This window comes from Belonocnema kinseyi, chromosome 1, assembly GCF_010883055.1.
Source record: "Belonocnema kinseyi isolate 2016_QV_RU_SX_M_011 chromosome 1, B_treatae_v1, whole genome shotgun sequence".
In the NCBI taxonomy this organism is placed as follows: domain Eukaryota; kingdom Metazoa; phylum Arthropoda; class Insecta; order Hymenoptera; family Cynipidae; genus Belonocnema; species Belonocnema kinseyi.
Window position 1 is genome coordinate 37,716,279 of NC_046657.1, and position 18,671 is coordinate 37,734,949.

The window sequence follows — 18,671 nt, forward strand, 5'->3', positions numbered from 1 at the left end:
CAATACGCCAATTAGCACAAATATTAAGTTCCGACAGTGCCTACAAGTGTGCCTACTGGCCGCTAGATGGTAATACCGGTTTCATATGTATACACCTGATAAATGCTAAGGGATGCGAAGTAGAGCCCTGTGGTGCACATGACCGCTCACTATAGCCTCGTAATGTTTAAGAGTGCGCAGCAGTGTCCTGTGATGCACATGACTGTACATTAGAACCCTGTAATTATCACGACTGCGCAGAAGAGTCATGTGATGCACAGGACTGTGTGCATCTCTACATATGTATGTATTGCGCAGTTCTGAATACTGCAGGGCTTTAATGCGCCGCATACTTTACAGAATTGTGTGCGGCACGGTCTAGTATTTCGCAGATCTCTCCTTTGCATGCCTACATATTTTGGGTCACTAATGCGCTTTATTATTCTCTAAGCAAAACAAAATTCTATTACGCATCCTAACATATCGTATGTTTCTACTGCCCGGGCTTATTACCACATTCGTGCACTGCGCACCTTTATGCTTCACATATCTCTACTGCGCATCTCTACGTACTCCAAAACATTACTGTCCACCCTACTACCTCCCCCCCTTAAAATAGTGCCGCCATTTTTTTCACCAGTTTATAATCCCACTCTTTTACCTTGAAATTCCCAGATTTATAACAGAATGTTTGTATACTGTTATTAGAAAGTATTTTCAAGAAACTAAAGAAAACACCTTAACTAAAAAATACTATTCTTCGATGTATTTTAAATAATGTTTCAAAATACTCAAATGTATTTTGTAGCTTATTTGAACTATAAGCTGAGTTGTATTTTCCATGTGATGTATTTCAACTGTCTCTTCAAGCGTCCCTTCGTCAAGAGGATCCAGTTCCGAAACCTTATTTTGCCCAGTCTGTTGACGTTCAGTTGGATCTTTAGATTCCCCAGAATGTACCAAGTTTTCTTCTTTCGCAGACAAAGGTCTTTCTGAGGGAGTATGCCTTCGCTCAAGAAAAAACAAATAAAGACAAATCTAATAATATTCGCTAATGATGTCGTTGCCTGCAGTACCAATCGTAAAGCTTGATCTATCCCCTAGCTGACTGAGGGCCTATCGCCATGACATACATTATTTCTCTTCCCTCGTGAGGGCCCACCGCCTAAAGCTTGGCACGGTTTATCTCATTCTGAGTATGAACCAGGGTATATTCTATGGATTTTTTTAGAACTGCCCGACGTATACGATTTTTAAAACAAAAAAAAGGTCCAAGATCTCGTAACCATGCTCATTTCGCTTCCACTCACTCGCTCTCTTTCTTCATCTCTCTCTCTCTTTCTCTCTACCTCTCTACCTCTCTTTTTCTCTCTCTCTTTTTCTTGATTTCTTTCTCTTTTTTTTCCTACATCTTCCAAGTTACCTCTAAAACTGCCCATTTTGTAGAACTGCTGGTTAGAATATACCCTGGTATTAAATAACCGTCTTAAAAGTATTAATACTTAGGGGGAGCCTCTTCTTTTCTATAATTCTCGCTCTCATAGAAACGCCTTCTAATGAAAAGGCTTGTATATCTCTCAGAAAACACTACGCGATACGTACTTGGTAATGGCAGGGAACGAATACGAGGAATTTTCTGTTTGAATCACTCAAAGTTTCTTTGAAGCTCCTCCAGGTCCCTCACACGCGAACGAGAGCGAGACCTAGATTTGTGTTTTCCTTTGTGCGATAATTTCCTCATTATTTCAAATTTTACTCTTCAAATTGCAACACTCCAAGAAACCGAATGCACTGACGATGTGGCGTATTCCGGACGAAAAAACGTTTTGGTGGCTGAGAGTGTGTGGAGTATATAGGTGGTAGGCACATCTGCCTTTTTTTAGCTTAAGATCGTGGCGACATCGTGCATGAATTAGCGGCACTACATAGTAATACCTGAAAAACGAAAATTAAAGTAATAAAATTTTACGTTAATGTATCATTTGCTTTCGTTCTGAACCAAAAAACGTATCTGATTTTCAAATGGGAAATTTACCGGCATCACGCGTAAAGAAAAGAAGCCGTTCTTATTGTGATGGCGTAGATTCCTGCGGTCCGTTTTACATAAAATTTATATTTTGTATATTGGTGTTGAATTTCACTTTATTCTTTTTTCAGCCCCATGCTTCAGGCGATTGTCGAAAGCTGGCGTAACGTCATATAAACATCATTTTCAACAGTTTGATATAAACACACTATTTACATTCGGAGAATCTTGCAAACTCCCTCCGAAAAGTTTCTAACATCGAGGTACGACTTGTACCTCATCACTGTTTGATCGAGTATCAATTGTGCTAATGTGCTTGATCGGTGAAAAAATATTATTTAAGCATATCGTCAATAGTGGAAGTACCGATCCCACACTTTCAATAACTACCTACCTGGCTATTAGCCCAAGGTTTCTAATCAACCAATGACATGCAACCCTTATTGCAACCGTTACCTCAATTGTGCTCAAAGTTATTGTGCATGTCTTTTTAAAGCTTCGTAAGGTTTTTTGGCCCTTTAGATATTCTCGTAGGCGTATTTTTTTCTGTATTCGATTTCTCGCGGAAGCTCTATACAATTTTGCACAAGGGAATTTTGGAGACGCTGATTTCGAAATTGATATCAATAGTGATAACTTCAAGTTTATCTGGAACTTGGTATAAGTGATGTTTTGAGGTCGCCGATTTTAAATTTTAGCATTCGTTGAAAAAATTCTTTGATAAAAATTGATATATTATAAATTACAGATAGAGATGCTCATCCTAATTCTCCCGCGCAATTGCAGTTGAGGGAGGACTATAGCGAGGACCATGCTGCACATTTAAGCAATCAACGTTAGTATATTATAATTATTTTAAACTAGCAAGAAATTTGCGTGATTCAGGAAAGAATCGACATTTTATCTCTTAACCATCGATAAATTTTTCTCGCTGAACGGATTTAGCCCCTGGAGACCTTAAAAGCAATTTCAGAATTTTAACTCGAACAATACATACTCTTATCGAATTTATGAACTTTTCATACTAACTGTAAAAAAATGGTTAAAAATCGTTAATTAATTCTATCAAAAACCCAGTCGACGGTGCTAATTGGGATGCTGCAGTTCGGGAAAACGCTGTAACCGGCAGTTAAAGCTTTTCACGTATTACAGATTTCATAAACAGACTTGCCGTGATTTGAGAAAACGCCCTTTATGGTGGAATAATATAAAATAATTTAATTATTACAAATTATTATTCAGTCATGAAAGTACAATTATTATGAATTATTAGATATTATTAATATCATTATAAATAATTTCCGAATTAATAATTCTTATTGAAAAATTCTTTAATTTTAACGATTTTCAGTTCAAATATGTTTAATTTTAAAGATTTGCAAGTGAAAACTTTAATTTTGTTAAATCCATAAATAACGCTTCTCACATTGTGATTGTTTCCAAGATCAAAATAAAAAATGTTATACTTTAAATCGTCCAAATTTAGCAAATTTCTCGTGCATGTCACAATTTCCCCCTAGCTGCACGAAATAGGTTTCTCAAAGAAAAGGTGTAACGAACAAAATTATTTTTTTAAAGCACAACATTCAAATATGCATAAGTTTTTAGAATTTTTTTGGCAGATTATAAAAGTATGTGTCGTCTAATTTCCTTTAGAAACCGCCTATTTTATCCCCAAGAGTCTGCCGTATTAAGTAATTAAGTACATTAAAATTGAAGAAAATTTTTTATCAAAAATACAAACACACAAATGTTTTTGATATTAAAAAATTTAACTTTTGGAAAAAATGTCAAAATCGAGTTTTTCCGAAATATATTCAAATAAAAAAAATGGACTCAAAATTGTTAAGACCTTCTTTTCAAATTTTTATAATTTATTTGCAAATGGAACTTGAAAAAGTAAAAAAATTGGTTTTAAGAATTATTATCTGCCATATTCGATCTACTATTCTCAAATTAAAACTTTTATTTTGGTTTTGAAAGCAGCGGCCCCAGAAGTCTTTGAATACTTTTAATAATGAAATTTGGTTTGATGAAAATAATGACTTCCTTGAAAAATTGAAATAGTAGGTTCAATCGCTTTTTTCTCAGAATCCTTAAGTCCTACATTAATTTTCAGAAAATATTTGGAATTAGAACGTAAAAATATGTTGAAGCTTAAAAATCAGTTTTCTAAAATTTAACAATTGAACATATCACTTTGTTTTAAATTTCATGGCGCTTTTTTTTCGTCCAGCTAAAAAGTTGTATCTTTTACCGTTTCTGTGAAAAATAAAAAAGTGAACTTAAATTTACAGGAAATAAAATTTACTAAATATTATCACTTTAACTCGGTTCCAAAGAAAAGTTCTTCATATTTTTAGATGAGAATTTTATAATTTGTCCTTTGCACTGTTCTTAAGATTGTCAGCAATTAAAACTGTATTGCTTTTTTTAAATAACAAAGTTATGCATTTTTTGGACACGCGGTATAAAAATAATGTTCAACAATTTTCAGACGCTTCCTTTATCGACGGAATTTTGAGTAAGCCTAAACTTTCAGTGAAAGAAATGTTTATTAGGATATCGTCAAGTTTTCTGAAAAGTATTATCTTAATTGAATCATTTCATAGCAAAATAGACAATTTTGAAAATCAAAATTTCAATACTCATGAAAGTGAATGAAAAATAAATGTCTTATTCTGAAGATTCTTTTCATTATTATGTGTATCTCGCAAAAATTTGCGTTAGTAAAATTGGGGGCATATTTTATATGCATATACTTCTGTCCTATACTGAAAATAAAGCAAACAGATTTTGTTTATTAAGTAAGACATCACAAATCTTGAGGATGTTTTCAGTATACAATCAAGCACATTTCTCCATTTTTAACTTGATTTATGAAATAAAAAAAGGTAGCCGCATTGCTAAATATTACCAATTTTAGAAATGAAATATAAATTTACTATAGAAACAATAGTTTAAGGCGTAATTATTTACTAAAAAATATTTGGTCTTAGTTTTTGGTTTTATTTCTACTTAAGAAATAATCCGTAATTTTTATTTAATCTCTATAATACTGCATCGGTTTATTATGTTCTTTATAAAATTTTCTTCTAACTATATTTATCCTCTTATCCTAAATATCTTTTTTTTCACAGCAAGTTGAGGCTTACTCAAAATTCCCTCGATAAACGAAGCGTTTGAAAATTGCCTAACATTATTTTGAAACTGATTCCCCAAAAAATTTTTAACTTTTTTATTTAACAAAACCGAAAAAATTTGCATTGCACATTATCTTAAGAACCGAGTTAAAGTGAAAATATTAAGTGAATTCTCTCGGATGAAAAATTAAGTTTCTTTGACTTTTTACAGAATCGGTAAAAGATACAACTTTTTTGCCGAAAGGAAAAAGATGCGTGATGAAATTGAGTACAAAGTGATATGCTAAAAAGTTGAATTTGCGAAAACTGATTTTCAAGCTTTCAGGGGCAAACTCGAGCAGCCAGAAGCGGCCAGGCAAATTTTATGCGGGCTCATAAAATTCGGAGTTTATATTATTAACTTTAAGGTATATTTTCAAGGTCAGGAAATTTGAGTGTTCAGCCCCAGTTTAAGGTACGATTATATACTCTAAAAATGTAATCTTCTGTTTCTTGTTCCAGAGTTGAATATACAATTTGACAGATATCCTCATGGCATGCAGAATTTCCCTGTCATGCATTCTGCTCCTGTCAGGTCTCCTGCTGATACGGGTTCATCTCTTCATGCCGGGCCCCCCACGCCTCCTCCTCTGATGCCCCCCTGCACTAGACTACTTGGGATGAATGTTGATAAAATTCGGTTTAAACGATATTTTCCCGTCACAAATCCAAGCCGGGAACTTGCAATTCGATTGTACAATTTTCTTCCCGGTACTAACATTTATTCAAGAAGTGAATCTGGTGAAATCGAGGACCCGCTAACCGGAGCACAATTTATATTATCAGATGTCAATGGTATCGCCCTTGCATTGGTAGAAAAACTTGAAAGTAGTCATACGATTTTAAATGGATTGTATATACCTCCTCCTCCAAAGGGAGAACGAGTGAATCTAAACATATCCAGCCATCTCTATAGAGGTATAACGTACGAAGACGAAAGGGACATTAAATTAGGAATAAAATACTCAATCAAAAAATATTTTACATGGAAGGATGTAAATGTTCCTACTGAGCCACCTTATCCTGTCAGGCCCAGGGCTGCCGGCATGCCTCCCTATCCTACATTATTTGGAATGAAAATTAAAGAGCTTCAACTTTATCGATTTATTCCCATAAAAATGAGGACTTGGGAGCTTTCAGTTGAATTATACACTTTCTGTCCCGGTGTGGGAATTTATTTGTTAAATAAATTCCAACATATCGATGCTGAGCCAAGTGGAACACAGGTTACATTATCAGACAGAGAAGGTAACGTCGTTGTATTACTAGAAAAAAGAGCAGATGGTCATTCGGTTTTTCGTGGATTATTTACACCTGTACCTGGTCATTTTGGTGGAAGACGAGCGATAATAAACATAGTAACTCACCGCGTTAGGAAAATGAGTGATGATGAAATCAAGGCCGTTCCATTAGAAAACAAGCCAGGAGAAGATAAGTGGTATGAGATGGAGCGTGTGGGTCTTGCATATATTCCCAAAAAAAAGTCCGGTTGAACTTAATTTTAAACCTTCCTCAAACTCCTTCTATTTTGCCGGCAAAATGTCCCAAAAAATCAAAATTGATAGTTTTCTGTGAAGTTCGTGCTAAAGACAATATTTATTTATTAATTTTTTCAATAAAAATTATTATTGTAGGATGAATACGATAAATAATTTTACGTTAATAGTGAAAAGTTATTATTTTTCGGGGTAAATGATTCCGTTGATGAACTTAAAGAGTGATATTTTTTTGTTAGATATTTTGCAATTATTCAAACAGTTTCGATTTGTACAAGTTTTTTCTCCACAAAATCGTGAAAATTCAGTATTTTCAGAAATTTAGTTCGTGCATTTTCAATTTATCCAAGCAAAATTTAAGGGATTTGAAAAACATGTAATTTTCTACAAATTGTCTACAAAAAGGCGCAAGTGAATTATTATAAATTGTTGTTGACTATGTCATTAATTGTACAATATAGTAATTTTTAGAGATTTACAGAAGCATCGACGAAGTTATTTGGTGATTGTGAATTCTCTTTTGTTAAAGCTCCTTTGGCTTTAATACCAAAATTCTTATCACGTATCTCGTGCTTCACACTCGATTTGGTCCAAAATGCGAACTTTTCGACATTGTGTTACACCTTATTATATCAAATGTGTATTATATTTATATTTTTACCACGGTCTGGAGCTGCTTATTTAGATTTTGCAAAATAAAGTTCATATGTTATTTTTATTACATTTAAACAAATTTTTATTAATCATTTAATTGCAACTTGTGTCATTTGTCCACAAATTTAATTTGTTTATTTTCATTGTTATTTGTTAATATTTAAAACAAGAATACACATCCTAGCTTAAAGTGGATTTGAAAAAAAATTTTAGATATAATTTAGGTGAAAAATTTTGTTAAATAAAATGTTATTGTAGCTTTAATCGTTTTTGTAAAAAGTTATTTTATTAATTCATAATATACTTTTATAACAAGGAGACCGCACAATTTGGAAGGGGGAAGTTGTGAAAAACAGCCATCATTCGCTATTGCCTGTCCTCGGATTTTCTTTTATTTACACATGAGAGCGCTACAATTTAGCAAAGTGTACAAATATCTAGCGTCTTATCACAAGGGAATCTAAAATAAATTTGTAGATATTTTTTAGAACAATTATTCTCAACAGTTTTCTTGTATCGCGCATAAGTTATCTGGAAAATTAAATTTTCAAACAAAAACTATGTGTCTCTTTAAACAGAAATTTACAAGCAAATTTGCAGATCTTTTTATAACAATAATTTTTCTCTTCATAAATCTAGAATAAAATACCGATATGGATCCCCACCTGAGTTAAAAGGTCTCTTGATTTGTAATAAAATCTAGGTATTTCATTCATGGCTCCTAAGACCAATAATAGCAACAAAAAGACAAATTTTGTTTATAAAATCGATCAATATAACTCTGCACGCAAAAAAGAGCTATCAAAACAGTCGCTTTTGTAGGCCTTTTAAAAGTAAATTTGTAAATTTTTTTACGGTACACGATTTCAACAAATAAATTTTGTTCATATCTTGCATATTTTGACCGCCAAATATAATTTTTGATAAAATTTAAAAAAGAAAAATTGGAGAAAATTGATTTCGTGTGTTATTGATGCCTATAAGCAATTAAATATTATTGCTTTTTTGTAATAGTGAAATATTTATATCTCTCGTATTTTTACAATCGTCTTGTTTAAAGTGATTACATGCGTAGCATGACGTCGCTCCGCGAGTCATGTCATGAATTGAACAGTGCTATGTCCTGAAAATTCTATCAGTTCGCTCTTCTGTAATAGCAGCTTAAACCATCTGCATGTAGTTTAAGCATGTGCTGTAATATGAGGTTTTTTAATTATTGAAAACATATTCTTAGTTTTCCCTCTGATAATTTTTGTCTCTTGGATATATTTTTGGAGGGTGAATATTACGCAGAACTCCGATGATTCTCAGAAGAAAGACAACACGAGAAGTAGCTGCATTCTACCTGGTTTTAAATCTTTGATCAGATCGGAAATTTTTATCTCAAAGCCCCAACAAACTAGCCTTGATACTCCATCTTTATAAATAATAGAATTTGCGTCCTCTGTATGATTTCTAGCACAAGCAACATCCTTAGTAAGGAGAAGTTTATTTCGACGCGTAGGCTGGAAATTAGAAACAATGGACATTTGAATGCCTTTAAATGCGTACCAATGTCACTTTTTTCGAAATTCGATTGAGTGCGCTTTACTTCATAAAACTCGTTTCATTAAAATAATTTTTAATACGCATAAACTTCGAGGAATTAAAGTGGTTTGCTTGTAATACCTATGAGTTTATGTCATTTAAGGCTATTGACTGCTATTCGTCGAACCGCCAAATTGAATGCTATGCAAAGCCTTTCACGAACAAAGTGTCGAACCGTGACAATTCCATTTAATTCTGTTGGAGAAATATAAGAAAAAACAAATCCTTCGTCAGAGCATCTTTTCTTACACAAAAAAGATTCTACAAATATTGACTCGCATTAAAAGCTAATACCTATCAAGGACAATCTTGACGCTTCAACACGAACAGATAACGACTATAGTGTTGACTTCACAGTTTAATTCAGTACCAAAATAATCATTTGTAATATTGAGAATCAAATTGTTTCTTATTGCCATCGGAGTGTTTCCTCAAATTTGAAAAGATGAAGGTCGTCTATACCTTTCTCTTATCTTCGGCAGTAATCCTCAATTGTATTGGTGAATATAATCATATCTTATATCTGTAATTTTGAGAAAAACTTCTTAAGCTTCATGTGAGTAGTATAACCAGGCACGTCTATATTCTGACGTATATAGTGGAAAGTGTCCCGCATGTGAAAGGACACATATGGTGCACAACAGATGTGCACGTTGCACTCTAGACGTGCAGTGGTACCCTACTACATGGGGACCACATAGGAACCTTTGCGGCTGCTGAGCCCGCTAGGTCAAATGTTTATTTTCACGTTTATTCAGAATTTAACCCAGAATAAAACACTTTTTTATCTTTGTGTACAATTATATTTATTCTTTTGTATTTTTTCATGTGTTTAAAAATCACAAATTAAAAGTAGCATGCCGAAACTCGACGTACAGTATTGCATGTAACAGGCAGAAACCCTTATAGTTTTGATCATGTGTCGGTTCATCTGTCGTATAATGTTTCCAATTCCAATTCTGAATATATTACAACGGCTTCTGAGCTACTCACGGAATAATTATAAAATAATAGTGGTCCTCTAATATGACCACTCTGCAACTTTACACTTTAGTATTAATTATTGATGTAGGTTTTTTGACCAGGAAAATTAATTAATAGTTTAAGGTGTTAATGACCAAGTAGACAAACAAAATTAACATCTTAAACTATTTACACTTTAGTTTTCCATATGTTGGTCATAAATTCATGTATTTTGCTAAAAATTACTTTCTATAATAAAAAAATTTATAATTTTGGTTCAAGATTCATTGCATTGGTTGACAATTATTATTCTTTTATTAAAAATTCATTTTTTTAAATAAATATTTAACTAAAATTTATGTGAATTTTTTTTTAACTGAAAGATATTTAATCTTTGTGGATGAACACCAAAAATAAATTAATATTTTTTGTTGAAATTTTATTTATGTGATTCAAAATTAGTTTTTATTTCTTATTAAAAATTAAGTTTTGCATTAAAAATGTAACTATTCCACTTTTTGCGGAAATTTTTTTCTTGGTTATTGATTCTTTCTTATTGCAAATTTATTTTTTGCAATTTTGTCTTTTTCTAGTGAACAGTGCATGGTCTTAGTTAAAAATTAACTACTTAGTTACAAAACATATTTTTTTGATTGCAGATGCATCATTTCAGGTGGAAGTTTCATTTGAAGTTCGAAGTTCATCCAATTTTGGTATTTTTTTTTCTTTTTGTAATACTATTTTATATAATAAAATATAGCTTAACTATTTTTGATAAGCGCATCATCTTTTACAGATTAAAATGAAGTAATTTCAATTGAAAATCGTATTTTTTAGTCGAAAATTGGATTTTTGCTGTGGAAAATTTATATTTTTGGGTTGTAAATTAAACTTTCTGTTTTAGCAACTGGTCTTTCCTGATTTGAAAACTCAATATTTCGCACGAAATGTTTTTCTTTATTAGTGAAACATCTTTATTAATTCAAACTTTACATTTTTTTTACAAATTTGTATTGTTCGTTTTGACTGAAAAGCCTTGATTGATATGAAAATTATTTTTTGGTCGAACTGTTAACTATTACACTTTTTGTTGAGAATACATTTTTCTTATCAATGAAACATCAGTTGGGTTGACAGTTTAACTATTTTGCTGAAAAATGCTCTTTTTTCTTAAATTGCGAATCAATTATTTTAATTGAAAGTTTAATAATAAAACTGTAAATTAATGAATCTGAAAGTTTCGTTAGTTCTATTATGTACAGAAATGTGACTGTCCTTATAGCTGTCCTTCAGATGAACCTTAATTTTTAATTATGTGTGTTTTATGATGACAATATTCCTTTCTTCGAGTTTTCTAAATTATCCAATCCGCGTTGAGGAAAAGCGACAACAATGCTTGAGAGATTTCTGTGACACGCGTACTTATTAGAGAGAAAAAAGTTGCAGAAGCTTGCAATCACGGTTTGAAATATCTCGAAAGAGATAATGAATCTCGTTGATCAGGATTATAAATTTTTAGAACTAAAAAACATCTCCATAATAAAAATTTTCACTTTTCGTCCTGCATGAAAATTCGAATGAGCCGATTGTATCGTATCGTTTAATCTCAACTAATGTTCGTTACAACTCTCTTAGATCATCTAAGTCAAAAAAACAGCTTAGTCGCACGGGACAAACGCGGATCTCACCGTCGTCTATATCATTGTGTATATCACTGTCATCGTTTTCTCTCTGTCTTCGTTCGTGGTTTTCAACTTTTCGAGTAATAATTGGAGTAATTTGTGGATATTGGTCCTTAAAACCAAATTTCGTTAGTATTTCATCTACGTATGTTTCCTGAGATATTGTCATAATTTTAGTTTCTCTTTTTCTGCGCTTATTCATGCCTGGATAATTTGTAGGTTCCCATAAAGTTAGACATTTCAAAAGTTGTCATTAGTTTTAATTTACTTTCGATCAGTTTTTGACTATCGCTGCTAGCTGACAGTATATCACCAACGTAAATTAATAGTATGCATATCGATTTACCTGAGTTATTTAGAAAAAGGCAGGGATCATAGTCATCATTAACTAAACCTAAAGAATTGGCTACTTCTGTAAATTTTTGGTTTCGTCGTTTGGAACTAATTCGAAGACCATAAATGGCTTTATTGAGTTTGCATGACTTGCATCGTCGTAATCCTTCTGGGATTTTTATCCCGTCAGGAATTTCCATGGATACACCCTCTTCTAACGCGCCGTTGAGGAAAGCAGTCTTAACATCTAGTTGGCATACTTTATAATATTTAAAGTGAATTACCGCGAATAACAGTCGTATTGACGTTAATCTTGAAACGAGCACATAGGTTTCTTTTAGATCGTACCAATTTGTATCTTTAAAACCTCGAATAACTAATCTCGCTCTATATTTAATTTTCTCTGAAAGTTCGATGGCAGCTTAGAATCAAATAGTTTGTATCTTTTCCTGCGAAGTTTAGTTAAACTTTTCAGACACTCCGTTATGTTGTAGTGTACCTGAATAAGCAGACTGTCGTTTAATACCCTCGCGAGTTAACACTTGGTTAGTATAAACTCCCGTGTACTCTGTACCTTGATCGGATCTCAGGTATATAGATAGCCGTGGGGGAATGTATCTGGCAAAATTTTACCCATTACATCAGAATGTATAGTTTATAGTGATAGATAAGCTCTCGTTCGCTCATTTCGGGAAGGAAATTTTGATAGCTAAGTAATTGAGCTAATTTCCTAATCGATTATACTATCGTCAAACGTTGTGGATTAAACATCCTTGTTATCCTTCCATAATTGTTATAATATGTGTTAATATGTTAACGATGCGTAACCTTCGCAGGCATGCCAGAGCATGGCTTGGTAATTCTTTAAATTTTTGTTGTCTAAATTAGTTGAACAGTTGCCATTATTAGTCACGTTTACTGTGGGTAATTTGTCTAGGATAGTTATTTTACGGTACGTTATTAGAGTGTCGAAGTCTGAGGAATATTTTTGTTATTTAGTTCTTTTTATTTAGGAACTTCATTAACTATCGTTTTCGACATACTGTCATTATTTAGGGTATCTATCACCTGAATATTTTCATTAGCAGTCATTTCCAAAGTGCCTGTAATGAGTTTGGATTTTGCCATGGTGTTATTTTTAATAATCTTAAATTCAATTATCTAGTAGGAACTGTCGTGAATACCCATCGCTAGCGATTCTATAGTTTTTGGATTAAAAATATTTATACCCTCATTATCTGGATGGATAGGCAACCTCTTTTCCGCGAACCGCCTTAGAGATAATAGGTTCTCGGAGAGAGACTTTGCATAAATAGTGTTTTTTAACATGATAGGGTTCCTATGGTCTGTATTGGATAAAACACTAACTACCCCTTTGCCTCCATTCGTAAAGTCTGCTCTACTGTCTTTGTTTCCACATTTTATAATAACGTTAGTATTTATGTTTAGGGATCTTAATATCGCTTTTGAATTACTAAGGTGCTCAGTGGCATCAGAATCGACAATAAAGTTTACATAATTATCGTTTAGGTTAAGTCTTCGTTCGTTCGTACCGTCATTATAGTTTGTGAGCTCGTTGTGACTACTAGAGGATTTAGCGATTTTGTATTATCGCTTATACAGTTAAAAATCATTCACTTTCTAGGAATTGCGTTTTGGGAATTTTTATTTTTTATTTAACCTTTTTCTCTTAAAATACTTTTTGTTTTTCGTGTGAAAAATAACTATCGTTCTTCTCGTTTTGTCTATAATTTTTATAATTATTACCTTTTCGCTGTCCTTTTCGCATTCTCAACCGTCGTTTCGGGCAGTCCGCCGCAATATGTCAAGTGAACTGCTGACATTTGTAACATTTTCTTACCTCAAGTCCCTTCCTAGGACCCTGGTTTTTTATGTGTCCAATGTTGTCACATTCATTTCACCTCTTGTTTGCGTTGGTTGCTCTTGGGTTGGAGCTTATAAATGACGCCGTAGCTACTATGTTAGCCTTCGTTGCTGGGTGTTTGCTAGTACTAGCTTGCGCCCTATTTGCCTCGGCCTGGAGAACAAAAGTTTTTAACATTTCGTATGTTAAACCTTTACTCGTTTGGCTTTTAAGCATAAATTCAATTGATTGCATTTTTGAAAATTAAAACATAATACTCTGTTAATAATAAATTATGTGCCGAACTCTGAAAAGTGTTTTTCTTTTAATTGCTCTATATCTTCCGGTGGAGTAACTATCGCATCTAATACATATAATGAATCGTTAATTCTTATTACTGAGGTTAGAAATTCATAAAATTGTTGAAATTTGGTTTGTGTTGTCAATTTATAGTCGTGTTTGGAGCTGCGATCTTTACCTATCAACTGAACTTTTAATGCCTCCGTTACCTGTTTGCTTAACGCCTGACTGTCGTTCTGCCCGGGATACTTTTTATGTCAGCAACTGTCGTTATTAGATTGAGTGCCCTTATCTCTCCCATTCGGGGATTTGGCCTTCGTTACTGTCGTTACAGTCGTTTTCTTTCTCGTCGTTTCCTGCGGCCAACAATATTTCCTCATCGCTTTCCGATGGATGCATTTTAACTTTAAAAGCAATATTTGTAACAGAAAGATTGTGCCTGATTCCGACTCCGCCGTCGTGTACTTTAGGATTTTTCTATGTTTTTAGGAGCTCAGCCTTTGCGTGCTACCACTCCTTTTTTAGTTAACGCTGTTTAAAGTGACTTGCCCTTTTACACCTTTTACTTTCGCGTGTTTCGGGAACAAGCCTAGTTGACATTGAATTTTCTAAAATGAGCACAATTTCAGATCTAAGGTCTGGAATATATTTATTAAAAGGAAAAAAATACCCAACACAATATTTTTGCCGGTTGAAAAGGCTATATCGAGTGTTTCATCCATGAGATTGATTTGCACTGTGATTTGATTGTGAGACTCTTTTAGCAGTGCTGTTCTGGAACCGTCAATAATTTATTCTACCGTCGTGGACATTTCGTTTGATTCTTAGCTGTTAATAAAAAAAAATTGGTATAGATATGCATATTTATGTATCCACCCATACTTCCCCATACCTAGCACAAAATGAATGTTATGATACGGATTAAATTGGAAACACTGAGACATACCGCAAATCCCATTTTGCGACAATGACGCACTTGACCAGTGTTGAATTATACAATTTACTCCGTAACATGAAAACCAACATGCGGGACATATAGAATTTATTGTGAATGTTTAGGAAATTTCACCGTAGCTCAGTGGAAACAATGTAGACTGATACACAAGAGATCACTTGTTCAGGTCTCAACGCAAACACTTTTTATGAATTTTGTTCGAATTGACCTTCACCACGCATTCATATGAAATCATTAGCATTCAAATAGCAAGGCCTTAATTCGTATAAATGCGTCTACATTAGTGAAGACAAATCTGACAACGGGATTCGAACGCATTCAAAAATGTCAATTTGCCTCAATCCATATAAATGCATTCTTCTTAGCTGGGCAGTGATGTCTTTTTTAAAGAAAAGACATTAGATTTTAAACAAATCATTCCTGCAATAGAATTGTAGGGTTTGGACTACTTAATTTTTCGATGAAAAATCACTTAAGTATCCATTATACATTTTATTTTAAAGGATGCCATCTAAAATTCGATGACTAGATATTTTTAAAAATATTTTACCTGTCGATGGTAAAAAACATCCACCTTGAAACCATAATTTAAATATATTTGATCAAAAAGCAATAGTAAAAGAAACTGTACCCAGCTTTAATTAGAAATATTCGTTTTAGAATGCTTTATTTAAATTAAACCAAACAGAGAAAAACTATACTCCTTACGAGCTTTCCGCTCGTTATTAAAAGTTTATTTTGAAGCAATATGGCGTCTTTTCGGTGATCAGCATCCCCACCAAACGCACGGACACTTTGACTGGCACTGTGCGTCATTTCCGCCTGATAGACGCAGCACCCCTCGTCACTTGTTTCGTTCTCATAAAGTTGCGTGTCAATGATAACGAATTTGTGATTTGGCACTCTGTACAGATTAGATCCTTTAGTAAAAAAATATTAAATTACTCACCTCGTCGGTAACTGTCGCTTTATCATAGCCCGTCGTCTTTCAGGCCGAAAGAATAGTCTCGTGACAGAGAGCCACTGGGTCTGCTAGAATGCAGACCCAGTGGTCTGCTAGATAACCTGCTAGAATGATGGTAATGAACTCGGAATCAAAACGCGTTCTTAGATAAAGCTTAAATCATATCGTTAAAACTCAACCAATGTTCATCACAACGGTCTCAGAACAAATGAGTCAAAAAAGAGCTTAGTCGCGCGGCACAAATGCGGATACGCTAGAGAGCAGCACCAGAAGGGGAGCTAGAGTCAATCGAGCGAAAATATCGTTTGTTTACAGTGAAGCTCTTCTATAGGGCTGACTTAAGGGCTGATTATACCTGCAACGCAGCGTCAATTCTCGGAATCGTTATAGAAGGAAGGGCTATTGAAGGGTTTCAATGTAATTGTTTGTTACTATTCGTTAGTGAAGTGCTGGCTGGGGGGGGGGGGCTTGAATTCATGTGTTTTTTTATAAAATTTTAAAACGAAACAAGGTGACACTAATTGTCCATAAATTTAATATGAATTTAACTATACCCGCAAAAGAAACGTGGCAAGTGGAAACAAATATAGCCAAAACAAATTTAAGGAACAAAGTCACGGAATTTTATTGGACAGGGGCCGTCCAAAAATCTCGTGACGTTAAAAGGACACTGCAGTCCCACTTTAGAAGCAGCTTCGGGGGGTATACTTTTTCTTCTTCGTACTATCTCGGGATTCGCCAAAACACAAACTACCAGGGCAGTGTGAATAATTTCTGTGAGAGGTTCCTCGTATGATTTAGAATTTCCGAAGTGTTTGTTTTAAACCCAAACAAATACATGTAGATAATTTTCGTTCATATTATATAATAAAATTGAATTATATAATTAATTTAAATAATTTATCAAATTTAATTTTCTTTGTATTTAATTTAATGCAAGTGTACTATTAGTATGGGTTTTAATCAACATTATCTTGGGAAAAGATTTCATACTTTCAACATAACCTCAGAACATAATCTCCTAACAAACTTTTCTTCTTTACGAATGAAATCCATTCAATCTGTCTGAAGCGAAGGTAAACTAATTATTTGGCTAAAACAATAATCAAAATGTTGCTATAACACATTAAATATTGATTTTATTGATTTTATGATTGTTTTTATAAAAATCTCTATATTACATCTTACAGATGGAACAGACGAACATCAGAAGAAACGTCTACGACTAGAATCTTTCAACAACGCTGCTTCAAGTCATTCAAGTTCTTGGAATCCATGTTAGTATATTGTAATTGTTTTCAATGTACACCAAATATTCTGCCAATAAATTATTAAACTCGCTGAACAGCGTTGCATCCTGGATATCTTTAAAAAATTTCGAATTTTAAATTACAAAAGTGCATATTCTTAGAGAAAATTTAATGTCGCATCTTTTTTTGTACACAGTAATGTTGTAGCTTTTCCCGTTTTCAAAGTGAACCCTTAAAATACGTTAAAAAATAAAAAAAATATGTTTATTGTGAAAATTTTTTTAATTCGTTGAAATTCGTTGGAATTATCGAAAATTGTCGATATTTACGGTATTTAAGCAAAAGCTATAATGTCTTAAAGTTGTAGAAACTGATAAAAAATAATTATGTAATGAAAATTGATCGTGTTCGTATGAATTTATTAAAACTGCTAAAATTGTTGGAAATAAATTAATAGAAATTTTTTTTTATTCAGAATTTATGAATTGAGGTGACGGATGCAATAAATCTTTATGCGTCTTTTAGAAACTCAGGAAAAACGATCGATGAAAAAAAGTGGTCAAAACTTAAAACAAAATATGCCGTCTCATTCACGTTAACTTTCTAATTCGAGAATTTAAGGTCTCTATTAACAATTAAATAATACAACATTTTCCGATCAAAACCTAACGTTTCATAAAACACAACTCGCGATTTTTTGGCCTTTTGTGGATAAAAATGCATAAAGTTATTACGATGTATTTTAAATTCATGAGTGATTACTTATAGCAACGCTCTCGGTGCAAAAAGTTATATTTTTATGGTTGTTAAATAATAAATTAGTTCCAAACGAAAGACAAATTTTGGCTACTTTGACTAGCGATAAGGTCATCGAAAAAATTCTAGTTGTAATAATAACTGTCGAAATTTCAGTGAGCTCAAGTCAACACATTCTGCCGCTTGAGTGCGAAAAAGAATAAAAATAATTTTCTAAGAACTATCATTTAAACTGACATTTTCAACAAAATGTCTTCCTTCACTAAACTAAATCGAGTTATAGCGTTCTGTTTTAGATTCTTGTCCAAGTATCATCAATATATCGGTCGAAGAAGGGATTGATTTGTTTCATCGCATCACTTTACAATTTACAATATAAAGGTTCTTTGAAAACTCGAATTAAATCATGAAGAAATCGCTATTATTCGATATGCCCCACGGTCTTGTTTTTGCAAAGAAATTGAAAATTCAACAAAGGGTAATCCACTGAACAAAAATAGTAAAATTTGTAATTTAAATTCATTTTTATTTCGAGATAAACTATTACACTTTACGATAGAAATTCTGGCCTATTCATAGTGGAAATCAAAGCAAGTAAATTTTGCATAAATGTATAATTTGCTTTGTTTCTAAACCAATCGCATCTGATCATAAAATGGTAAATTTACCTGTGATACGTG